Source organism: Eptesicus fuscus, chromosome 1 (genome assembly GCF_027574615.1).
Source record: "Eptesicus fuscus isolate TK198812 chromosome 1, DD_ASM_mEF_20220401, whole genome shotgun sequence".
NCBI lineage: Eukaryota > Metazoa > Chordata > Mammalia > Chiroptera > Vespertilionidae > Eptesicus > Eptesicus fuscus.
Genome location: NC_072473.1, coordinates 121,945,694 through 121,972,474, shown reverse-complemented (window position 1 = coordinate 121,972,474; position 26,781 = coordinate 121,945,694). Strand labels below are relative to the sequence as shown.

At 42.5% G+C, this 26,781-nt stretch overlaps 1 pseudogene; it reads right to left on the bottom strand.

The window, feature by feature from the left end:
• Positions 1 to 18,332: 18,332 nt before the first annotated feature.
• On the bottom strand, positions 18,333 to 19,753 carry LOC114227942 (E3 ubiquitin-protein ligase Hakai-like; annotated as a pseudogene).
• Between the last annotated feature and the right edge of the window lie 7,028 nt (positions 19,754 to 26,781).

The following is a 26,781-nucleotide window of genomic DNA, read 5'->3' as shown; positions in this document are numbered from 1 at the left end:
TTAAGAACAGAATATAGCCAGAGAAGAGAAAAAATTGCAGGAGCAGCCCTGGAGAACTTGAAAGCCTTTTTTCCCCTTATTGGTGCACAAGTTTGTATTTATCCTTTATTATAAACTAGGAGTCCAGTGCACAAATTCATGCACCTTGAAAGGAACTGTGGGCTGTGAGGCTGCAGTAGTCACAGGGGCAGGTCTCGGCCCATCCTCTGCACCCCTGCGCAGCCTCTCCCACTACGGCCCCTGGTCCCCTGTCTGCCAGCAGCCCCATTCCTGCTGCCACTGCTCCCATGCGCTGATGGCACTAGCCCTGCATGCACCCACTGACTGTGCTGAGCGAGTGGGGCCGGCACCAGCAATGGGTGAGAGCGGGGCCAGTGCCATCAGCGGGTGTGAGCAGTGGTTGCTGCCCTGATCACCCCTCAGGAGCAGGGGGAGGTGGAGAAGCCCTCAGTACAATCAGGGCCGGCAGTGGCTGCTTGCACCAGCTGATGGCGCCGAGTGATCAGGACTGGTGCCACACACCAGCAGCAGGTGCAAATGGTGGCTCTGGTGCTGGCAGTGGGTGCAAGCAGGGCTAGCGCTGGCAGCAGGTGTGAGCTCTGGGCAAGACTGCAGCACATGGGAGCAAAGAATTTTCAGTAACCACCAGTGGCTCACCCCGATGACAGAGACCAGTGCCTCACCTTGGTCTCGTATCCCTGCTCACCTGCTCCACCAGCCCGCTGTGGCCAATGCCCGCCATGTTCCACACATGCTCCATGATGGTCAGCGCATGTCATAGCGACCAGTTGTTCAGTTATTTTGGTTGTTCCAGTTGTACTGCCATCCTGTCTATTTGCATATTAGCCTTTAATTCTATGGGACTACAGGCCCAGTGCACGAAATTCATGCACAGGGGTCCCCTCAGCCCAGCCTGCACCCTCTCCAATCCAGAACCTCTCAGGGGATGTCCAACTGCCGGTTTAGGCCTAATACCAGGGCTTGGGCCTAAACCAGCAGTCAGATATCCCTCTCACAATCCTGGACCGCTGGATCCTAACCACTCACCTGCTTCCAAGCCTGGTCACCCCTCACTGCCCCCCTGCTGGCCTGGTCAACCCTCACTGCCCCCCTTGCCAGCCTGGTCTCCCCTAACTGCCCCCCCTGCCAGCCTGGTTGCCCCTAAATGCCCCCCCCCATCAGCCTGGTCTCCCCTAACTGCCTCCATGCCAACCTGGTGGCCCCCAACTGCCCCCCTCTGCCAGCCTGGTCACCCCTAACTGCCCCCCCACTGGCCTTGTTGCCCCTTACTGCCCCCCTACCAGTCTGGTGGTCCCCAACTGCCCCCATGCCGGCCTAGTTGCCCTATGCAGACTCCAGTTTGGTCGTCCATTTGGTCGTTTAGGTCGTGACAGCCCCTGTTTTTTTATATATTAGGATAGGTTACATAACTCATTTAGATAATCTTCATTGGGTTTCATTGCTGAAGACACTAAGGTGAGAGCTGCTTTCCTGTTAGTTGAATATTAGCACAGGATGAATCCTACTTTTTTCAGTTCTAAGGTTCTCTTTCAATTTCCCCCCTTTTTTGAATATTTCAATTTATTATTTACCAATTAATTTCAAAATCACTCATTTGCTTTTTAGAGCTACCATTGACCTCCTTAATTTTCTCCCTAGATATCATTCCCCTCTAAAGAAAGTAACAAATTCTGTCTGCATTTGATGATTCCTCGGGTGGAGCTGATATCAGAAGATGAAGATTTGTGCTAATGAATTCAAGGGCTGCATTTAATCACTTACATGACATACGTGAGCCACATGTGTCTTGTTCTTTGGCTACAGCTTACACTCCTGACTTTACCAGTGTTCTCTCAAAAGCATCTTTAATCACAAGGCTTGAAGAAATGGAGGTGATTTGTATGAAGGAACAACTCTGTATTCACATTTTGTGGTGGGAAGGCCAGGATTTTTATCTTTATATCTGAATGATACTGTGTTCTGACCCTTAAAACATAGCTTTCTGTAGGAGGCAGATGGGTTATGAATAACAATACCATGCCTACACCCAAAGTTTAAAAAATATGTAATAATAGAAGCTAATCATCCTATATAATAAAGATATAATATGCAAATGGTCATTACACCGTGAAGCATAATGACTGACCAGGTAATGACCAGATCATGGATCAGCAGGAGGGTGGGACAGCAAGTTACAAGCAGGAGGTGGAGAGCTATAGGAGGGGGCAGGGCAGCAAGCTACGAGGGGGTGGTGGAGGAAGCTACAGGAGGGCGAGGCAGCAGGCGGAGAGCTACAGGAGGGTGGTAGTGAGCTACTGGCTACAAGCAGGTGGAGAGCTACAAGAGGAGGCAGGGCAGCAAGCTATGAGGGGGTGTGGGGGGAGCTACAGGAGGGCGGGGCAGCAGGTGGAGAGCTACTGGAGGGAGGCAGCGAGCTACCGGCACATGGATTCATGCATAGGGCTACTAGTTGAACATAATTCCCCACTTGTTTTTTTTCTTTTTTGCCTAATTCCTGTTATTTAATGTATGCAGGCTCCATAGAAGCTTGTCACCTGAAAAACAGATCTCCCACTGTTTGACTTTGATATTTGAAAATCTGAACTTTGGGAATCTGATATTCTGAAATTCTAAATTCATTAGAAAAAGAGAGTTGGGAAGGTGCGGGAGGGGGCAGCATCTGACAGTGGAGCAGGCATTTTCCAGCATAGATGCAATGTGGATACCATGACCCCTAAACATTGAATGAGGCCCTTAAATAAAACTTAGTTTTCCTTGGACTATTTGCCCTATTCTGCGTTCCATCTTTGCCTGATTTATAGAAGCTGGAAGACATATTTGCTAAACTATAAAATTGAGCTTCTAATCAATTCACCATGGCAACCCCATCATTATCTAGACAGGCTGTATGTAGTCCTTTTGAGAACCCAACCGTCTGTTAAGAGAGCCTACACAAGTCTTCTGTGGGGTTTTAACAGACTTTATAGAGAAGTTACCATGTTGTCAAGGGTAGGATGGGGCTTAGGTTCCTATTTTACTAGATGAAGAGTGGAAATGAGTGATTATAATCATATCATGGCTTAGCCTGGGTTTCACTGATGGTCTGTAGTGAATCAGTGAACCTCAATATACTGAATGAAAAATTTGGTGTGTATGTATGTACTTATGTATATATTTTTTTTTGCTGAGGAAAGAAAGAATATTCATAGCATCCACCAGGTTTTTAGAAAATTGCATAGCCTCCCTTGCACCATTGAGAGCCCTTGCCTTAATTGATCTGTTAGGTTAATCCAGATTTTGCTGTATCTAATTTTTAAACTTCATTAAAATACTGTGAAAATAATGGGTAAAAATGGGATTTCAAGGTAGAAGAAGTATCCTTAATTAGCATTAAACTCATAATCTGCTTGCTACTCTATCACACTGGTAACTGGTGACCACACCCCAGCTGTTCTTAACTGCTATCCAATAAAATCAACTGCATTAAATGACATACAATTAAATGGCATACAGCTGCATTAATTGGAATATATTGGAAAAGGGTGCTGCCCTGAGCTGAATGGTGGTTAGAGACTCACTGCAATTGAGGGATCAGTGTGGCAATGACTCTAGACCAGTGGTTGGCAAACCGCGGCTCGCGAGCCACATGCGGCTCTTTGGCCCCTTGAGTGTGGCTCTTCCACAAAATACCACGTGCGGGTGCGCACGTACAGTGCGATTGAAACTTCGTGGCCCATGTGCAGAAAAGTCAGTTTTTGGCCTGGGCGAGTCTATTTTGAAGAAGTGGTTCTAACGCCGAGCCACACTCAAGAGGCCAAAGAGCCGCATGTGGCTCGCAAGCCGCGGTTTGCCGACCACTGCTCTAGACCAAAATTATGATGTGGGATGAAAAAAAATATGAATGTTGTAATGGTTTACTGCCAGGTACTCTGCTACGTATTTTCATAAACTAAACTTAATTTTCACAACCATCTTGTGAAGTAAATATTGCCATTCTGTTCCTATAAACTCAGAATAGTGAAATGTCAGTAAAGTGTCAGAGTTGCAACTAAATTCTTCAGTTTCTGTCATTGTCTGGGATCTCATGAGAGCCTGTAACCAGGGGTGGGGAGAACATCCCAGGGAGTGTTTGATTCAGGTTCTGGTCTTTGAGCCTGAGAACTAATTTACCTGACACACCTTTAAGAGAAATGGGCAGTCAGTGGCTCCAACAAGTCGTAGTTCTATTGCTAGGGAGGCCACTGTTCTGTCCCCTTGAACAGCTCAAAGCCTTGATTCTATTTGCATGTTCTCCAAATAACACTGGCATTAGCCCACACTGAAACCACCTCCTCAGGATTTTGAAGTGCTGTACAGTTAAGAGAGAGCATTGTTGAAAGCTATATGAAAAGACTGGAATTTGTCTGGTGAACAAAATTTAGCAGTCATAACACCTTTTACTCCCACAGCAAGCAGAACTTTTTCTTCATGGAACAAGCAAACAAACATTTCATTTTCGGAATAATGATGTTCTTTAAAGAGACAGAGCCAGCAGTTTAGCTCTTGAGTTCCTTCTCTTTGCCATCAGAGGAGAAAAGCAGAGTTCTTAATGTATATTCTTCAAAGCACTCAAAGGAGACTTTATGTTCCTTTTATTTGAGCGAATCCATGTGGGCTTTGTTGACAAGCTAACAAGCATGGTATTTCAAAGTGTGGTCCACAGCATCCCCGACATCAGAATCACCTGAGTGCTTATGTAAACTGCACAACCCTAGATTTCAGTCTAGACATACTGACTCATAATCTTTTGGATTGTGTGACGGGGCCAAGGAATATGCATTTTTAACTACCCCTCTGGAGATTCTTATGTACACTAAAGTCTGAAAACCACTGCAATGTAAGTACAAAACTCATAATAATCCTAATTAAAGTATTCTTGCTATAATAGTGTTGAAGATAGCTAATTACACTGACATGGGTGTGCAGTGAAAGAATGAAACATTTTATTGTATACGAGAGGCCCGATGCACAAAATATGTGCAAGGGGCTCAGCCCTCGCAGCCCCAGCTGCCTTGGCCCTCACAGCCCTGGCTTCATCCTGAAGGTAGTCTGGACAGTCATTCTGCTGTTCAGTCTAATTAGCATATTAGCTCTTTATTATATAAGATTGCTACATAATAGAGAATGGGCAGCTTGCGCTGGAACCCCCCCCCCCCAAATCCCATTCCACTTATGGGCAGTTAGTTTAAAAGGGTGAAATTGGGGGCAGGGGTTTTCAATATATGATCAATTCATGGGTATCTTCTGATCGGTTGGAGCTGGAATTACAAAGACATATTTTAAGAGTTCTGGTAATCAATCTTCCAGCACTGGCTAGTCTGGGGTTTATCTGAGGTGGTCAGCAACACAGTCATCAGTTTTCCATCTGGTGGAGGGTTTTATTTTCTGTGATAACAACTCAATATTTTATCTGTGATCCCAGAGGGGAAACTAGTACCCAAGACCCTGATTTATGTCTGAAAAAGTTGACTTAGTGAAGGTAGGAAAAAGAGATTCAGGTCTGATTTGTTGCAAGCAAGAAATGAAGGGGGGGTGAGAATGGGAGGGCTTTACCAAGAAAAGATTCTGGCTCAGCTTCAGCAATCAAGTTTTGGGGAAGATGTGGAGCCACTGGGAATCATACATTGCTGGTGGTTGTGTAAAATGATACAGCTACATTCAAAACTAAGTTGGGCAGTTTTTTATAAAGGTCAACATATTCTTACTGTATTTCCCAGTATTTGTTCCCAGACTAAAGGGGTCCATTTGTCTGCATGCATCAGAGCTCAATGAGACATGAAGAGGAATTTACAGTAAAGAAAGTAAGGATTTATTTTTAAGTAGTGGCCCATGCCTGGAGAGAGGTGAGCTAATGCTGAAAGATATGGCTCCCCAATGGCTTCCAGGGGATGTGTTGTATAGGGGCAAATCATTAATCATGGTGACTAAGAAAGCTAAGGTCATGGTCTCTACTGATTGCTTGGCATTAGTATAGGACAAGCATGTCAAACTCTCGGCCCATGGGCTGCATGCAGCCCACAATGAATATTTTTTGTGGTCCAGCCAATATAATGGTATGTAAAAAATGTTTTAATAAAAATTTCATAACTTAATTTTTACAATATCCTGTTATACACAATCCTATATAATAAAGAGGTAATATGCAAATTGACCCTCACACCATCAAAAGATGGCTGCACCCATAGTGGAGGTGGGGTTCCCCATAAAGAGCCTTAATGAGTGATCAGCAGGGACCTGAGGCTGCATGGTGCCGGGCCAGCGTGGGGGACCTGAGGCTGCGCCCCACTGCACAGCGGAGCTTGACTGGGGACCTCAGGCTGCATCCCCCACCCTGACGCCAGAGTGGGGGACCTCAGCCACGCCCCGACCCTGGCGCTGGGCTGGGGGACCTCAGGCCATGCACCCTGCCCAGTGGGGCTTGACAGGAGACCTCAGGCCATGCCCCCAACCCAGCAGGGCTTGACGGGGGACCTGAGGCTGCACCACCCCCACCCCAGTGCCTGGCTAGGGTACCTCAGGCTGTGCCCCCCACCCATCGGGGCTTGACAGGGGACCTCAGGCTGCACCCTCTGCTTGGTGGGGCTTGACGAGGGACCTCAGGCCATGCCCCCGACCCCAGCGCTGGGCCGGGGGACCTGAGGCTGTGCCCCTCACCCGGTGCCAGGACAGGGGATCTGAGGTTGTGCCTCCCACCCAGCAGGGCTTGACAGGGGTGGGGCTGGCCAGGTCTGGGTCTCGCGTGATTTCGAGGTGCACACGGGTGGACAGGGACTTGACTCTGTCAGCCATGTTGTTGCTTCATCTGGTTTTGCTGCTTTTCTGGGTCTGGAGCTGAAACACAACTGAGGCCTAGATGTTATCTCTAGTTTGACCAAAACTCTGTCTCTGTGGTCAACAGACCTGAGGCTTTGTTCCTAAGATTATTTGATGTGGATCAGAACCTCATTATCCTGAGAGCTTAATGATTAAGGAAGTGGATGTGCAAGGGAGATTAGTCAGGGTGCTGAATGAAGCCCATTTGAATCAAAAGGAAAGAAAGAAGAAAAGGGCATATTAAAGAGATAAAATTTCTATGTGGTTACACATTTTGGACTTCTTCATACTTGTACACTCCAAATAAAATGAAACAAATGTCCACAAAATAATTTATTACTGAATGTTCATAGCAGCTTTATTATTACTATAGGCCCAGTGCACGAATTCGTGCACCATTGGGGTCCCTCGGCCTGGCCTGCAGGATTTGGCTGAAACCAGCTCTCCAACATCTCCCGAGGGGTCCCAGATTGTGAGAGGGCACAGGCCAGGCCGAGGGACCCCACTGGTGCATGATTGGGGCCAGGGAAGGACGCTGGAGGTTTCCAGGGCTTGTCCGGCCCATCTTGCTCATTCCTGATCGGCCAGACCCCAGCAGCAAGCTAACCTACCAGTCAGAGCATCTGCCCCCTGGTGGTCAGTGCATGTCATAGGGAGCAGTTGAGCGGCCTTAGCATATCATTAGCATATTATGCTTTGATTGGTTGAATGGCTGACCGGACGACTGGACACTTAGCTTATTAGGCTTTTATTACATAAGATAGTCCCAAACTGGAAATCAACCAAATGTCTATAAACATTTAAATAAAAATAAAAAGTGGTACATTAATACAGTGGAATACTACTCTATAATAAAAGTAACACACTGGTACATGCAAAAACATGAGTTAGTTTCAGAATATTACATTTATCAAAAGAGATCAGACACCAGAGGTTACATATTATATGATCCCACTTAGATGAAATACTGAAATAATCAAAACTGATCTATAGTAACAGAAAGTAGGTCAGTGATTGTCTGATACCAGTGATGGGATAGGGATGGACTGCAAAGAGGCTGTAGGGAACTTTTGGTTGTATGGAAATGTTCTATACCTTGATTGTGGTATATTCTAATGTATACATTTGTCAAAACTCATTTAACTGTCCACTTAGGTGGGTGCATTTCACTCAGTTATACTCAAATAAAGTTGACTTTAAAAGAAAACAAGGCCACCAAGATGGAGATTCAGGGAAACACTTTTTTCCCTGAGATAAGTGACTGGTGTTGTGGAAAAAACAAACATCTCCAGCCAATCCAGTAACACCTCTCCACAAAATGTAGAAAATAATGAAACGGTATTATTATTGAATAAATGTTAACCAGACTGTGATGCTTATCAAAGGCAATCCTTAAAGAAACTAAAGACAAAAAGAAATCTCATCCTTTCTATATAGCCAGGCATATACAATCCATTGTATATATGTTAATTATCTTTATCCAAAGTAAAAAGAACATTTCTTATATCTTTTTTGACAAGCAGGAAGTTACTCTTGGAGAGGAAAATAGGGTACCATCCGTCTTGAATTTTATTTTTCAAAGAGGTGGCTTCTTAGCCCCCAAGAATGACATTCCTGGGATGCAAAACTGGCAAGAAGCTTATTTGTCATTGAAACAGATTTATATACATCTCAAAGAGGCAGAGATAGCATTTATAATCTCAAATTTTCTTTTTTAAAAAAATTTTATTGTTTAAGGTATTACAAATAGTGGTACATATGTCTCTTTTTTTTCCCCCACTGACCTCTCCCCAGCCTCCCCTACCCCCCGGCACTTGCCCTCGTCCCCCAGCCCCCAGTGTCTTTCGTCTGTTGGTTGTGCTTATATGCATGCATACAAGTCCTTTAGTTGATTTCTTACCACTCCCAACTCTCCCCTTCTTTCCCGCTGTAATTTGACAGTCTGTTCTGTGCTTCTTTGCCTCTGTCTATTTTTGTTAAGAGTTTGTAATGTTCTTTATTACCCATAAATGAATGACATCATGTGGTATTTATCTTTCACTGACTGCCTTATTTCACTTAGCATAATGCTCTCCAGATCCATCCATGCTGTTGCAAATGGTAAGAATTCCTTCTTTTTTACAGCAGCATAGTATTCCATTGTGTAGATGTACCACAGTTTTCTAATCCATTCATCTGCTGATGGGCATTTAGGCTGTTTCCAAATCTTAGCTATTGTAAATTGCGCTGCTATGAACATAGGGGTGCATATATCCTTTCTGATTGGTGTTTCTGTTTTCTTGGGATATATTCCTAGAAGTGGTATTATTCGGTCAAATGGCAGTTCCATTTTTAATTTTTTGAGGAAACTCCATACTGTTTTCCACAGTGGCTGTATCAGTCTGCATTCCCACCAGCAGTGCAAGAGGGTTCCTTTTTCTCCCCATCCTCTCCAGCACTTGCCATTTGTTGATTTGTTGATGATAGCCATGCTGACAGGTGTGAGATGGTACCTCCTTGTTGTTTTGATTTGCATCTCTCAGATGATTAGTGACTTTGAGCATGTTTTCATATGTCTCTTGGATTTCTGAATGTCCTCTTTCAAAAAGTTTCTATTTAGGTCCTTTGCCCATTTTTTGATTGGATTATCTTCCTTTTGTTAAGTTGTATGAGTTCCTTGTAAATGTTGGAGATTAAACCCTTATCAGAGATAACATTGGCAAATATGTTCTCCCATGCAGTGGGCTTTCTTGTTGTTTTGTTGATGGTTTCTTTTGCTGTGCAGAAGCTTTGTATTTTGATGTAGTCCCATTAGTTTATTTTCTCTTTAGTTTCCATTGCCCTAGGAGCTGTATCGGTAAAGATATGCTAAAAGAAAAGTGAGGAGGGAGTTGTTTTGCACTAGGGAACGTTTTAAATTACATTTTTTAAGATTTGTGTTTATCCTTACAATTTTCCATTTCTGTAACTATTTTCTAATAAAACTACAGTTTTCTAATTATGTACACATTGCCATTGCTATTTTTCTCCAGCAGCATTCTTAATAACCAGAAAGTTAATAATAAAATACAAAACAAATTATCAGAAGTATAATATGTCAAATTAAGAATTACAATATTTGCCTAGGGCAACAATTTTTAAGTATATCATACCAATGGTGAATGGTTAAAGCAGATTCTTGTTTAACAGTGCATAAAAATTCTCCTTTGTCATACATTAATTTTACAGACTATTGTGATACTTTTATCCTTTCAAATAATTCTGTACTTAAGCACTATTTTGTAGTTTTTTTTAATGATATCCTATCCATACCTAATGAGTTGATTAACTTCAGAGCCTGATAATCTAATATTTTAGCTGAGGTTTTTCTTAAGGCCCAATAATTTTCCCGAGTTCTCATCAGTCATGGAAGTAACATTACAATTACAGGATAAACTAGTTCCCTATGTAATTCTTCCATCTTTTCATATAATTTTGTCCAGATGTAAAACACAAAGACACCCATGGCCATTATCTAGTTTCAAAGTTCTACTTGTGAGGCACCCTTTGAAGGGTACAGATTGAACTCTAGGAACTATTAATGGGAGTACAGAAAAAAAGAAAGTGGTGTAACAAATAACATGTTTTTTTTTTCTAGTAATACTCATTCTTATAGTAACTGAAATAACTACTATGATGAATATGACAACAAGGCAGTATACAGTTGTGAGTATATGAAACACAGTTAATAAGGCTATTGTAATAGTCATAGTCTTCATGTCTTTTTCCATACAAACAACTGTAAAGCTATTTTTGCCCACACCTGTATCAGTTATTCTAGAAAATTTAAGTTTCATGTCTTTTGGGAATCATAGTCCAGTCCTCCAGAGCATGAATCCATCTGGGTTTTCTTTCACTTTGTTGTGATCAACAGCATTTGAAGTGGTCTCTATGCATGGTGGCAGCTCATCTTTCCTCTAGAACACTTCTATGTAAACTAAATTGTCCAGTTTGATAGGGGTGGCAGACTTCTTCCTTTAGGTCCCTCCAGGCAATTCTGACTTTATGTCTCAGGGTTTCTAGGGAAGAGAGAAGTCATTTTAATACTGAACATGATTATGAGAGGATTCAGTTAAATAAGGCAGAGGAAGTCATTTTAGACGCCAATTCACAGCTCTGCCAATGATAAGTTCAAAGAGAGAGAGAGAGAATATTATTACTTGCAAGAGTCCCTCTAATTTTTAAAAAAGCTAGTGATAAGTGACTAGGCCATTTTAAACCAGTAGATTACTGAACCTTAGCCAATGAGTTTGTTAGAGTTTGAGATATCCATTCTACTTTTAGAAATCTGCGAGTATTTGTATAATTCTTGGACAACAGTGGACAAAAAGGATTCTCTCTTGGATTCAGTAAGCTCTGGGGTCCCAAAAGTGGAGTTTATGTGCACTAAGAGGGCCTTTACCATTGCCTGAACATTTGCTTTTGAAGAGGGAAAGACTTTATACCATTCAGACATCATACACACCATAACTAGACAAAATCTCTTACCTTTTACAGGCATTAATTCTATGAATTCTATCTTCCATCAAGTTCCTGATAAAATCGGTCAGGGAAAACTTTCTGCACCTACCTTAAGAGTGGTCTATAAAGAATTCTGATGACAAATAACAAATCTCTTTATGTTTGAGTAATTTAATCTTTTTGATAGGCATATGAAAAAGGTATAGTAAAAATCTAGGGCTTTTAAAAAATCGCTCTTTTGGATTATTTTGTTGACAACATAGCCATAAACTAATTGAGCAAATATGAGTGTGGTATAGGAATTTTGTTATGTAATACCTATAGTCCAGTCGAACTTCTTTTCGCTCCATTTTCAAACCATTTGTTCATTTCTCTTTGTGAAACTTATTCTTGTAAATGGACAAAGGTTTCTCATATTCAAAATGGAGGCCTCTAAGTTTGGAGTCTGTCATATTTTAACTGTGGCCTTGCATCTCTTTCAGCAAAATCATTGCCTTCAGAAATTTTAGCATTTCTTGTGTGATAATCTGAGTCAGCAGTTGTAAAACCTTTAACAAATCAGCTTTAAATTCTCCATGAGAAGTTTTAATTATTACAGAAGTCAAGAATACCCATTTTTCTAAATTTGACTTGTTGCATTCATGACAGATACCAACCCATATTTAACACTTGTATATACAGAGTGTACCCAAAATCTGTATCCACATTTTGAATAATTATAAAGGCAGTGTTTATTAAAATAAATTTCTTTTTTCTAAATGTAATAGAATCTACAGACATTGTGTGTACATTTTTGGGGGACACTCTGTATATTTGCTTTTAAGTCCAGAACTAAGAATTTTAGCTCTAGTAACTGCTATTAACATATCTTTTTATGCTAACTTAATTTCAGATAAAACATAAGCTTCTGAGATTCATAATAAGTCACCACAGCATAGAAAGCCTCCAATTGGCCACTTTTGTCCCATGTACATGACCCATCAGTAAACATTATGAAATCTGAATCTTGAAAAGCATTATCAAATAAACCACACTGGAGCCTAGTGTTTTCTCCTATTACTGTTGTACATTCACAGTCATCTATTTTTTGTTTAAAATCTGGTAAAAGAGTAGCAGGTTTAGGAAATTGCAACTTCCATGCACAATATTAGGATTGGATAATAATGTTTGATCATAATAAGTCTGACAGTGCACCAACAAATGCTTGGCTGTATGCACTTGTAAGAAAATTACTACCTTATGTGGCATACTCAAATGAAGTGACCCAATATATGGGCCAAGCCTTTCCAGTAAGTGTGGTAGCTGTCACCACAGCTGGCAGATATTCAGGCATTTCCAGTGTTATGGCATCTAGATTGGTGTATAGTCTAACCCCAACTTTAGAGTTAAAATTATACTTGTAGAATCTTGATTTTCAGGATGAAAATGGAAAGGTATTACAAAGTTTGGAATCCCCAAAGCTGGGGAACAGACTATAGCCAATTTAAATTGTTTAAGTGTCTCGAGATTCTAGGGGCCAGAAGAAGATCCAGAGAATTAACATGCAATTGCATTGTCAGAGGTTTTGCTTGCTCTGTAAAGCTGGGATTCACTGTCAACAATACCCTATTAATCCCCAAAATTGTCTAAGTAGTAGTTTTTTTAGTAGGTGGTTTAATCTGCATAATTGGCTCCTATATTATAAAACATTGTGGCCTTTACCTAACAACAGATGCCTCAGATATATTTTTCAGTTTGGCAACATTGCAATTCTTTTAGTGAGGTCTTAAGCCCCTGTGAAGCCAAATTATCAGTTTTCTATTATTCTTTAGTTTCTGAAACTACTAGAAAACTACATATATATTGAATAATAATAGATCCTCCTGATGTGAGAAATTTTTGTTTTCCTGTATCTGACTAGAGAAAATAGTAGGAGAGTCCCAAACCCTTTTGGAATCCTCTAACTTCATAAGACTTACCTATGACTCCTTTCATAAGCAAAAGCAAAGTGAAGTATACACGCATCCACTAGAGCAGTGGTCGGCAATCTCATTAGTCAACAGAGCCAAATATCAACAGTACAACGATTGAAATTTCTTTTGAGAGCCGAAAACCGACTTCTGCGCATGGGCCACAAAGTTTCAATTGCACTGTACGTGTGCGCCCGCACGTCGTATTTTATGGAAGAGCCACACTCAAGGGGCCAAAGAGCCACATGTGGCTCGCAAGCCGCAGTTTGCCGACCACGGCACTAGAGGAAAAGAAAAAAATAGAATATTAGTGTAGATCAACTGCAGTGAAACATTTGTAGATGATGGTATTGAAGTCAGAATAGTTGCAGGGTTAAGAACTACATAGGTTAATGGAACAGAAAATGTATTTATGATTTGTACAAATCTATACAGTAGTAAACGATCTGTATTAAATTTATCATCCTTCTTTACTAGAAGTATAGGAGTATTACAGGGTGAGTACACTTAAAAGCTTTTCCCTCCTTTTTTTACCCCTAATTATCATAACTAGTTTTATTCCTTTAAATTGAGCTCTAAACAAAGGATATTATTGTTTTACACATGACCATGGCTATTCTTACTTGTTCTCTATCTCAAATTAAGTCAATATCATTATTCTCAAATAACTACCCAAAGCAATGTGTTAATTTGTTTCAGCCCTGGCTTATAGTAATCAAATTATATGACTTTTTCCAAGGGAGCTCACCAAACATTCCATTTGGAGTATAGAATATTATAGTCTTTCATTTGCACAGCAATCTCTCCCCAATAGTTTTCTTAGAGAAACAATCTATATGGGAACAACTGGGGAAAAGGGACGGAAGTGTTGGGAAGAAAAAATTTCTTCCTCTATTTTTCTAGCTTCCTCTGGCTGATCTAATAATGAAATTGACATGAGACAAATTAGCAGGAGAAAAACTAATTACATATGTATGGGGTCCCATAGGAATATGAGACCCACAGACAGTCAGGCATTTTAGGCTTATATGCTATTGTGAGCAAGGGAGAAGGGGGAAGGGTCTGGAACTTCAAAAGGGAGGAAGAGCAATTTATAGGAAGTTGGGGAAAAACAAATGTTTGTCATGCCATGCAGAGACAATGGAACACAGGGAGGATTGTGAACAAACAGACCCTGCCAAGCTTCTCCCCCAGCTGACCACACCTAGTCCATAGTCTTTGTAGTTATCTCTGGTGGTAGCGGGTTTGGTCCAGGAAGAGAACTATCTAAATTATTTTAGGCAATCAAGGGAAAGGTAAAAAGCTCTTCCTGAGTCTTTTGGGTCTTAAGTGTCTTCAGCTCAAAATAATCACATACCAAAGTGGCACATTCTGGGGAGAATCTTCTGAACCAGTATGTACCAGAAAAGGCAAGAATAGTTATTCTATTGTGCTGCCTGCATACAGAAACAGTCTTTTATCCAAACTCTCAATTATTCCCTGATCACATCTCTCTATTATGTCTGCTTTCCTAGCTAACCTGATGTATTTGACAAGGAATTCTTGGAGGTGGATTCCAGGGCTGAGTAATGAAGTGGATTCAGGCTAGGATACGAGGCATATAAATATATGCCCTCAAACAGGGCAGATAATACATTAGTAGCAGGAGAAATTGTGTACTTGACTTTTTTGGCAGGGAAACCTACTAATGGAGGGAACCACCCATCAAAACAATCATTACCTCCTTCTTCCCAGGAGTGTAGATTTAATATAGGGGAAGATAAAGAAACTCAGAAAGAGTTGGAACAACTGAGAAAAGAGGTTCTGTGAAAGAGAAAGTGGCTTTAATTCTTGCATTTCCTTTTCCATTTTTTTTCAATCTTTTCTTCTGGTTATCAAATCATTTTTCACTTTCTCCTTAGAATGGTAGTCATCCCATAAATACTAGTAATTCATATTCTTGGAATGAGGCAGTTCTAAAAAAAAAAAAAAAAAACACCCCATAAATATGTTAATTTGTCCAAATCAAAGAAATAGTTCTTAGGCTACCGTAAGACAGGATTCTCATATGTATACCCATTCCAAATGTGATAGAGAGATATTAGCAATTTAAGAGACAGACTGCGGGCAACATTTCTGGCTTCCCATATTTTCCCACCATTAAAGCTAATGGTAATCTGACAGAATTTTAGACCTGATATCACCTATGCTTATGCAATAATAAAATCTTGAATTTGGAGAGGGTAGTTCATCTGGCTAGTATTCCAAAAGAATAGAGAGCTAGAAAGGAGAATTTTTATGATTCAGAATTTATTACCTGACTGTTGTGTGGCCACAGACCTTAAGCTGATCCACCCAATTTAGGAATTGCCAGATGGATCCTATCCTCATTGCCAAATTGTTGGGGAAATATAATTAAACATAAAATTTCCTGCCAACCCAATAAAACCTCTCCATAAAATGTAGAAAAGAATAAGATAGTTTTTATTATTGAATAAGCATTAAACCAGACTGCAATGTGCATTACAGGCAATCCACCAAAGAGACTGCAGCACAAAAAAATAACTCATACCCTTTTATGTATATGCTAACCTATTAGTGTGTATGTATGTTTATATATGTTAATTTATTATATACACATTAATTGTATCTATCCATACAAAAAATAAAATTTCTCATGGTTTTTACATGCCAGGAAGTACATCTTGGGACTAAATTCCCACAGACAGGGAGGCAGGCCACCACCCTTCTTGGTGTTTACTTTTTAAAGAGATGGCTCCTTGGTCTCCATGAACAACATTCCTGGAAGACAAAAACTGCAAGAGGCTTATTTAGCTTTGAAAAAGATTTACATACACTTCAAAGAGATGAAACTAGCATTTGTAATAAAGTTTTCTGAAGGAAACGCAAAAGAAAAGTGGGGTAAGGAAAGTTCTCTACTTTTTTGCATTATGAAAAATCTTAAATTAACTTATTTGGATTTTTATTTAACCTTACACTGGCAAATAAAAGTCAAGATCACAGTCCTGGAGGGCCTATACCACATAATAAATTACTTAGCTAGGGAATAAGAAAAGGCCTTAGTAACTGGATCTAGATCCAGTGGGCACTGGCTCTTAGGAGTTAAAAACAAGACAGCAAAATGGAATTACTTATGCTAAGCCTCATGTCACCAAACTTAGACTTAATTATAATTTTGGCTTCTCCAGAAATGGAATCTTAAACCAGGAAATCAGGAATAGTCTGATCGGTACTAGTTAGGTAATCTGTCTAATAGACCCCTGACATCCACTAAAGAAAAGCAACCGTGCCAACCAATCTGCTTTTATGCTTAGTGTAACATCTTTGTTCCTCATCCCTTCTACCTACAGAAACATTTCATTGTTTTACAGCTCCTTGGAGCTACTTTCTATCTGCTAGATTGGATGCTGCCCTATTGAGATACAGTTTTACTCATATAAACAAAAATTTTAATAGGCCTCACTTTATATTTTTTAAGACAGCAATGGGGCAGTGCCCCATTATAACTGGGGCATAAGGTCAGGGTTGGAGTAGAAATATGGATTTGATGCTGGTTTGACAGACCTGGGCTAGAGCTGCTTAAATATTTCTGGTTTGTACGACTTCCTAGAATCCAGGGCAGGGCTCACCCTGCAGATAGTTTGAGTCACAGCTCCTGAGCTACAATAACAAAGAAGCATTTTGAGCCTAGATACAAGAACATTAAAAGTTACACAGAGATAGATTTGTATACAAAGGCCTTTTTGGTTTTTTAGAACCATACTGAAATTTATGCCTTTTATCCAAATTAACAAAACATATAAAAGGAAAACTAAACATTTGATTTAACAAAAACAACATATTTGAAGGTATGACAATTTTTTTAAGGAAATAATACGGCAAATGGTCACATCTGGGTCATTTACCACACTAAAGGAACAAAATTGTTAGAAGATAGCTATGCTTAATTGAGTCACTTATCTGAACTATAGTAAAGTTACTTGAACTCATTCTCAAGATCAAGGTTTAAAACCATTTTAAAGGACAAGACTTTAAGTGTTTTATAGCCATCTCTGTAAGAGATGCTTTTCCTTCCCCAAAAGGTCAAAGCCTAATTAGAAGTTTGATAATACTTACTTTTTTTCTTATCATGCCTTCCATTCAAAATAATATCATTGGTAATATGGTTTACATCTTGCTGATGGATGACATAGTCCAAGAAGTGGGGTTTGATAAGACAAACCCTGTATTCCTTGGGAAAGGAATGGCCTTCTGGGTGCAGGCTACATATCATTACTCACTTCCCCTAGTTATATAAAGAGAGGGCTCAGAATTCCCTGATCTTCAGTGAAATGGTGTAGAAGAGTGAGAATTACCATGGTGAGTCGGATATGTATTTACAAGTGAACTACCCTGTTGAGGTAGAGTGGGTTCTGGAGGATGATCCTATATAATAAAGAGGTAATATGCAAATTGACCATCACTCAAGATGGCTGCCCCCATGTGGACACAAGATGGCTGCCACAAGATGGCCAGCAGGGGAAGGCAGTTGTGGGTGATCAGGCCTGCAGGGGAGGGCAGTTGGGGGTGACCAGGCCTGCAGGGGAGGACAGTTAGGGGTGACTGGGCCAACAGGGTAGGGCAGTTAGGGGCAATCGGGCTGGCAGGGGAGGACAGTTAGGGGCGACCAGGCCGCCAGAGGAGGGCAGTTAGGGGTGACCAGGCTGGCAGGGAAGGGCAGTTAGGGGCAATCGGGCTGGCAGGGGAGGACAGTTAGGGGCGACCAGGCCGCCAGAGGAGGGCAGTTAGGGGTGACCAGGCTGTCAGGGAAGGGCAGTTAGGGGCAATCGGGCCGGCAGGGGAGCAGTTAGGCATTGATCAGGCTGGCAGGCAGAAATGGTTAGGGGCAATCAGGCAGGCAGGTGAGCGGTTGGGAGCCAGCAGTCCTGTATTGTGAGAGGGATGTCCCAGATTGGAGAGGGTGCAGGCTGCGCTGAGGGACACCCCCCCCCTTGCACAAATTTTGTGTACCAGGCCTCTAGTATTTTATATAAGGTGGCATCTGAACAATGTCTATGGAAAGAGCGGTGGAATAGAAGTCATTGGTAGACCTGAAGCCTGTCTATGAATCAAGTGAGAAGTATCTGCAGCCTGGGAAGGATGTGGCATTTGATGACTTACTGGAAGTAGAGGAGATAGTGTGTCCAGAATGTTACTGTGGAGACATAATATGATGAGAGTTCAATACCACTGCTTGACCTTGATATTTAGGATGATGGTGAGCAGGTGTGGAGGCAGGAGGTGGGAATGCTCACCTGAATTTTAGTCATTCTGAATAAGGAGTTATTAAATTTATTTTTTCTTGTTGAATACAAAGGTTTCCTGACTTACAGAAGGAGGTAGAGGTGAAGCCAAGGACAGTTAATTCTTGTGAAGGAGCACAAATATTGTCTTGTGGTTGATTATATGACAAGCACATGTAAAATAGGTGATAGTATAATGTACTGCTTTGGTGGAATATAGTTCATATAATGCTCGTCTGTCTGCATTATAAAACAATCAGAGATTTCAGTTGGTGGTGGTGCAATATGAAGAATGAACATTTTCTTTTTTTTTTTTTAAATATATTTTATTGATTTTTTTACAGAGAGGAAGAGAGAGGGATAGACAGTTAGAAACATCGATGATAGAGAAACATCGATCAGCTGCCTCCTGCACACTCCCCTACTGGGGATGTGCCCGCAACCAAGGTACATGCCCTTGACCGGAATCGAACCTGGGACCTTTCAGTCCGCAGACCGACGCTCTATCCACTGAGCCAAACCGGTTTCGGCTGAACATTTTCTTTAAACAAGTTTTTTTTTTTTTTTAAATAAGAAATGGGCAAAACCAGCTTTCTTTTCAGAATCCAAATGAAGAACAAATGGGAAAATTATGTTATTCAACCTTCACAAGTTTGAGCCTCCACAAATAATGCAACCAAGTCTTCCATTTATAACAGCCTGTCTATATACATTCCACCTTCTCTATCTTGGTTCCAAGTTTTATTTTTAAGTTAAGTATAGGCACCAAGATTTTAAGCTCTTATATGATGTAACTTGATATGAGCATCTAAATTTATTTGAGATAAATATGTTCTCTTGCATTCTTGAACACAGCTGCACACGAAGATAGAACCTATTGTGTGTATCTCACTTCGCCTCACAGGGTTACTACAGCCTGGACACACCTTAATTGCTTTCTATTCCATTTAAAATAGCACAGCCATAGCAAAAAACATGCTTACATGGAATCATCCGCCCATAGATCCTAATGGGTAATTCGCATTTTTCACAGAAATGAATTGGGGTTTCATCTTTTTTACCTATGACGTTTATCTTAAATTCCCCAAATTGATTTTCCTTAGGAGATGTTTGCTTATATCTTAACAATTCCCCCCCAGTAGAGTTATAAACTTCTACTTCACTGTACCATAGTCCTTTGTTGTACTCCATGATTCAGCTCGCAGTGTATACTGGGAGCAGAAGTGAACCTCGCTGACCCAGGGAGTGCATGCGCCCTACCCTATACGGATCCCAAGATGCAGAAGTGGTCCTGTGTTGCCCCGGCTTTGATGTCTTCTTAATCTATCCCAGTTCCAGTGAGTGTTATCAGGCAGAGGGAGAAAGAGCAAGCAAATGAAGAGTTTCATGGCTGACATTGCTTAGGTTGCTCTTCTTATGCTTCAAGAAAAAAGTAGCATTTAACTGGAAAGAGACGAATCCAGAAGGAGAGAGTATGCAGGTAAGGCAGCCTGCCTGCTCTTAAAGTTTTTTTTTTTTTAAACATGACATTTCACTTTTTTATTACAAGGTTTTGGAAAATATGATTTCACAGAACATATGAAGATGGAAATACAATATAATTACCCAGAGATTGCAATGCTAATGTTTTTATATACTTTGATATATAAAGATTTTTATAACACATAAATTATGCACATATATGGATATATTTATGCACTTGAAAAATGTAGTACTTTGCTTTTTTGAGATGAAAGCACACTTGTTATATGAAGTGTTCAAATAGAGACTGGATAGTTTCTTGTCAGAAGTGCTGTATATCTGATTTTTCAAATTTTTATGCCCAAGTACCTCAATGGTAGATAAGAGTAAACTTTACTATAATTGTGAGGGTGAGGGGGGAAACTTCCAAGTACCTCCAAAAGCAGGATATTTCTTTGAATAGTTGTATTTTACTTAAAAATATATGAATATAACTTCTTGCTTTAGAATGTTCATTTTAATACAAATATTGCTTTTTATTACTTAGTTTATGTTACTTGAATCTCTCCCTGCCTTTAAGTCTTTGAGTAACAGCAAAATTCCAGGAAGCTTCAGGAGGATATGTGCCAAATCCTGTAGCACATTGCTTGCTGTCATCTCCTCTTGGTGTTAGTACACTAGTTTGTGATGTACTGCAGAGTAGCTCCTTTACTGAGTACAGGATCATCTAGTAGAACTTGGAATTATTTTTTATACATACTCCTTTATAATAGTGCTAGAGGCCCAATGCATGGACTGGAGGCAGGGGTCCCTCAGCCCAGCCTGCCCCCTCTCACAGTCCAGGAGCCCTCAGGGGCAGGAGGCAACCTGGTGATCAGGGGAAGGCGATGCCCCATCACACCTCTGCTGCTGCCACTGCCGGCAGTGCAAGCCTCGGCCAGCCCTGGTTACCTGAACCTCGGGCTGTCCTGGGCGGCTGGGCAGCTGCCATCTGAGGCTTACCTGTCCCTTGGGCCTGTCCTGGGTGGCTGGGTGGCTGAGGGGACTGGGGGATTCCAGAGACAGGCGTACGGAGCGGCCCAGCCCGGCCCACCTGGGGGAGGGTCCAGCCTTGCCATGCACCTGCCGCCCCAGCGGGACTAAAGGGATTGGGCGCCTCCATCCCATCTTGTGGCTGTGGGCACCGCCATCTTTGAAGGTGTGGCAGTCAATTAGCATATTCCCTCTTTATTAGATAGGATTTATCTACAAGAGTATTTATCTGTGAATAAATGTTCAAAGTTTAAAGCCCCAATAAATCAAGAGGTGATTAGTCACATTATAAAATATCTTTCTATATCCCCAAATGTGTCATTTTGGTTCTTTAAATATTACATTCTCTTGGTATATTTTATGTGTGTTATAATGCATTAACAACTTGGAGGAAAGACCTAAGTAAAAATAAAAAAATTACAGAGTAAAGAATGTAATGATCACTCAAAGATGAATATAAAGTATATTAAAAATGTCCACATTCATTTATGGAAAAACTAGAGGTCCGGTGCACGAAATTCGTGCACTGGGGGGGCGTGCCCCTCAGCCCAATCTGTACCCTCTTCAATCTGGGACCCCTCAGGGGATGTCCAACTTCCAGCAGTCGGACATCCCTCTCACAATCCGGAACCGCTGGCTCCTAACCACTCACCTGCCTGCCTGCCTGATTGTCCCTAACCCCACTGCCTGCCTGCCTGCTCGCCCCTACCTTGATCTCCTGCCAGCCTGATTGCCCCTACCTTGCCCTCCCCTATCAGCCTGATCACCCCAAACTGCCTGTGCCTTGGCCCCCAGTCTGGCCTCCCTCTGGAGGCACCACCCCCATAACCCCAATGCTGCTGCCACTGCAGCTGGTTATGGCTGCCTGAGCCTTGGCCTTTGTAGCCACTGCGGTTTTGTCTGGAAAGATGTCCGGAAGACAACCACTCTAATTAGCATATTACCCTTTTATTAGTATAGATTTGGGGACCATTACAACCACGCAGAACTTGAAGAAAACGCATGGCCCTGGTCAGTTTGGCTTAATGGAGAGAGCATCGGCCTGTGGACTGAAGAGTCCAGGTTTGATTCTGATCAGGGGCACACATGCCTGGGTTTTGGGCTCAATCCCCAGTAGGGGGCCTGTGGGCGGCAGCTGATCAGTGATTCTTTTTTTTTAAAATATATTTTATTGATTTTTCACAGAGAGGAAGGGAGAGGGATAGAGAGCTAGAAACATCGATGAGAGAGAAACATCGACCAGCTGCTTCCTGCACACCCCCCACCGGGATATGTGCCAGCAACCAATGTACATGCCCTTAACCAGAATCAAACCTGGGACCTTCCAGTCCGCAGACCGACTCTCTATCCACTGAGCCAAACCGGTTTCAGCTGATCAGTGATTCTTATCATTGATGTTTCTATCTCTCTCTCCCTCTCCCTTTCTGAAATTTTAAAAATATATATTTTTTAAAGAAAACACATGATCTTCACTTTGGGCTTTGTCATCTTACAATATCCTTTGTGCAGTGTTTTAACTTCCCTCAACTTTCCTTTACCCACCTTTAAAGTGCAATCTATTTTGGGGAAGATGATCAGGAAAGTGATTCCAATGGGTAGAAGTTTTTTTTGGAGGGGATGGGTCATGAAGATATTTAAAAATTGAGCGTGGTGATGGTTGTACCACTCTGAATTTACTTTAAAAAACCAGTTCATTGTACACTTTAGGTGACATGTACAGTATATGGGTTATATCTCAACAAAGCTGTTCTTTTATTTCTTTTTAAATAAAGACCAGTCTTATAATCAATTGCAGATGTTTTCAGAGGCCCCTCAAGATTTGCTCACCATGTCCCAAATCACGGCTGTGATTCCCAGTTGCCTCCAGTCCTAGTGGATCTGGATGGTGTGGTTTGCAAAGGAGAAGGTGGCAAGAGGCTTATGGAATTTCGGCAACCCCATTCCCCCGGTCTCCTCATAGGGCACCAGGGCCATTCCCACTGTGCCAGCTCTGCTCCCTTTAACCTGTTGGGCAAAAGAATCCTGCGTGCTCTGGCCAGAAAGTGCATTCTTTCTTAGGTGGCCCGGATGCTTTTTTTAAGGTCGTTTTACGGATTCAAAAGAATAAACAGAGATGTGGAAAGCTTTTGTCAAAATCCTTTTACATGGTTCTTCCAGTGTCATGGGAAATGAGATGTGGCTCTGAATTCATCCCAAAGTGTGTCTTTGGGCAAAAGCACCCAGAACGGCACAACTCCTGCAGAATGCCCCACACACTTTGCTGTCAGGACTCAGGGGGGCTTGAGGGTGAGCGAGGCGGCGGTGCCAGCACAGGACCTGGGAGAAGGTAGCGCTTTCTACACTGCCCAGGCCACGTGGACTGCAGCTGCACCCGCCCAGGTGGGCAGGGTGTTTCTGCTGTTTTGTTTTGGTCTGGCCTCCACCCCGTCAGCCACGGACCTGTGCCTGCACTGAGACTGAATGGTTTGATGGCCCTACTTTTTGGTGGACAGTGGATGCACTCCCAGAGACTGGCAATTAGACTCTGGCGGCTTCTGAGTCCCTTGCGGGGAGAGCCCGGCCCTAGGTCAAGAACATACTCAGGCGTCCTAGGCCAGGAGGCCTCCTTGGGCTAGTGGCCGCCACAGTTTGAAGGCTGGCCATGACCCCAATCCTGGCAGGGGTCTCCTCTGGGGTGCTGGCAGGCCTGGGCTAGGGCTGCGGGCGGTTTAGAGGCTGGTCACGCCCCCGATACTGGTGGGGATCTCCTCTGGGGCGCTGGCAGGCCTAGGTTAGGGTCACTGGCGGTTTGGAGGCCGGTCATGCCCCCGATCCTGGTGGGGGTCTCCTCTGGGGTGCTGGCAGGCCTGGGCTAATGGCCACCCTGGTTTAGAGACTGGTCAAGCCCCCGATCCTGGCAGGGGTCTCCTCTGGGGCGCTGGCAGGCCTGGGCTCTGGCGCCGCAAAGGGAGAGGTTCCTGAACCTGCTTCCCACACACCTAGGCTAGGATACATCTTGTAGGAGGCGGCCTCAATGACCAGGTCCTCCGGAGCCTCGCTTTCTGGGCTGCAGTCCCACGTCTCCCAGTGCCCCAGCCTCGGATGCGCCCCCGCAGTTGCCCCCACCACCAGCCACCTCAGCGCAGGCCACAGCAGCTGAAGCCAGCCTCTTGGAAGCCAGGCCACCACACCCACCACCTCTAGTAGCTCTCTGCTGCTCCCTCGCTGTGCCCTGTCCTCTGGGGTGGGGGAGTGCTCCCAGCCCAGAGGCCCTCCCTCCCTCCACAGCCTGGCTTGGGAAGCTGGCCTCATGCTGGGGCTACTATGCCAGCATGCCCACTCGGCTACTATGGGTGCGACACGGGCCCCACGGAGGCCAACCTGGAGAACGTGGACCCCAGCTCTGCATCCGGCTGCTGCAGATGGCCTTGGTGGTCAACTACCACCTGCTCCTTCCACTGGCCCCATTGATCCCTCTCAGCACCAGCCATTTAGGCCAGGGTGGTGATCGCCCGGAGACCCCCGCCCCGGGAGCGGCTGGCTGGGCCCGGCCACGCCCCCCGTGTCATGATCCAGCCTGGGACCCCCGGGAGGCGCCTGGCTGGGCCCGGCCACGCCCCCCTAGGTCGTGATGTGCCCCGGGACCCCTGGGAGGCGCCTGGCTGGGCCTGGCCACGCCCCCCCGGGTCGCGATCCGCCCCCGGCCCCCCAGGGTGGCCTTAGCCCCCGGGACCCCCGGGAGTGGCTGGCTCGGCCGGCCACGCCCCTCTAGGGTTGCCATCGCTCCCCGGGACCCCCGGAACTAAGAGGATTGGGTGCCGCCATCTTGGTTTTCTCAACGGCCAGATAGGCCACCCGGAGTCCCGCCCCCAGCCTCTCGCAGGCCCAATCATGGGCATAGCGGAGGTGCGGTCAATTTGCATGTTTCTCTATTATAAGGTAGGATAAGGCTGGATTTACAGAAATGCCATTTGTACCCACCTTTTGGTAACATATGTCTCTTGTAAAGTGAGGCTCACCCTTCCTATGATAGCTTCTTTCCACACTGTCCAGAATAAGTGTTCTAATTCTCACTTGCAAAGCAATATTGCAAAGAAACCAATGAACTACCATGACCAAATATGCCAAATATATGATGAAAAAATAAAGTATAGGTGAGCAGGAAATTGCCCTCATTAAGCAGATTATCCATCTCTGCTGAATTGCCAAGACATAGTCAAAGCTGACCTTCACCAAACAAAAAAACAAAGTCAGCAGGGATGTTGTCCCAGGTAGAAAATGCTATAGAGAAAAGAAAAATAAATTAAAGCCATGAAAGCATTTTTTTTATAGTCTCCATTTAGATACTGGAATTGGTGAAGCATACAGCTGGATCAGAATAGTTTTGCAATAATATTCTATGATTGATGCTGGGAATGTGGAGAGACTCTGAAATAGTGGGGAGTTGATAAATTTTCACATTTGCTGACATGCTTTATAAAATAAAGAAAATATAGCCACATGAGGCATTTTATCAGAGAGAGTGAGTGAGCAGCTGAAGTAGGGTTAAAAAGAATACAATGGTGGGAATGATTATGAAGCTTACAGGTGATTGAAAGAAGGAACCAAGGCCAGAGGCTTAAAGAAAAATTACTTCTTTTTATCCATTTCATTATTGATGAATTCCTGCAAAGTTGCATGTAAATAGATACCAGTTTTTCTCATCCTGACCTAAAATATAATTTCATGACTGTTTTGTCTTTATTTTGAATTTGTCATTTTTGGACAATAGCTACTGATACTTAAACTTTTGATTTCTTTGGCCTTCTGTCAAATAGTTAATGCCATACTAATACACAAGTGTACAGGGGTCCTTGTGACTCAGTGTGCACTCTTCTTTCTGCAAAATAATCCTGCTTGAAATGAAACTGCTTTCAAACCTTCTTTATATGTTTTGAGTGAAATCAGAGTGGGGGAGTTTAGAGTCTTACCTCCTCAATACTTTAACAACTCTGGCATCCCTTTCACCTCCTCCTACAGTGGTCTTTTAGGCAGATCAGTGGAGCACAATTTAAATTCTACTCCTCAAATATATGTTCTAAGCTGATGCATAAAGTGTATATAATGAGCTATATCATATATCCAAAATAATAATAGATGAGTACCTACATAACAACCACTTATATATTTAGCACTCATATATTTACCAGCTTAGGAAATTAGAGCATCATATATCAGTGCATTTGAAAAAATCTGCTGCACCCCTCATTCATTTTCAACTTCATGAGAGGAAAGCATTATACTGAACTGTGTGTTCATCATCCTCTAGCTATTTTCCATTTTAAAAATCACATATGTATATATGTATATTTATACAAAATATTATTTACTGTTGCATGTTTTTCATTTTATATGGATGGAATAATACTGTGATTTTCTTTATTACCTTAGGATTATATTTCTGACATATGTTCATGTTAACACATGTACTTTATTCATTTTCAGAACTGTATTCCATTGTGTGAGTATGTTATAATTTAAATATTCACCTATTGATGAATATTTGGTTTGTTCTCAAGTTTTGCAATTGTAAGTGCTGCTATGAAACATTCTTGTATATGTTTCTTATACATGTTCAAATATTTCTCTAGGGTATGTGTAAAGGAGTAGCAGTACCAGATCATAGAGAATGAGCATATTCAACTTTTCCAAAGTATTCATACTAATTTATCAGCAGAGTATAAAACTTTCCGTTGCTTCACATCTTT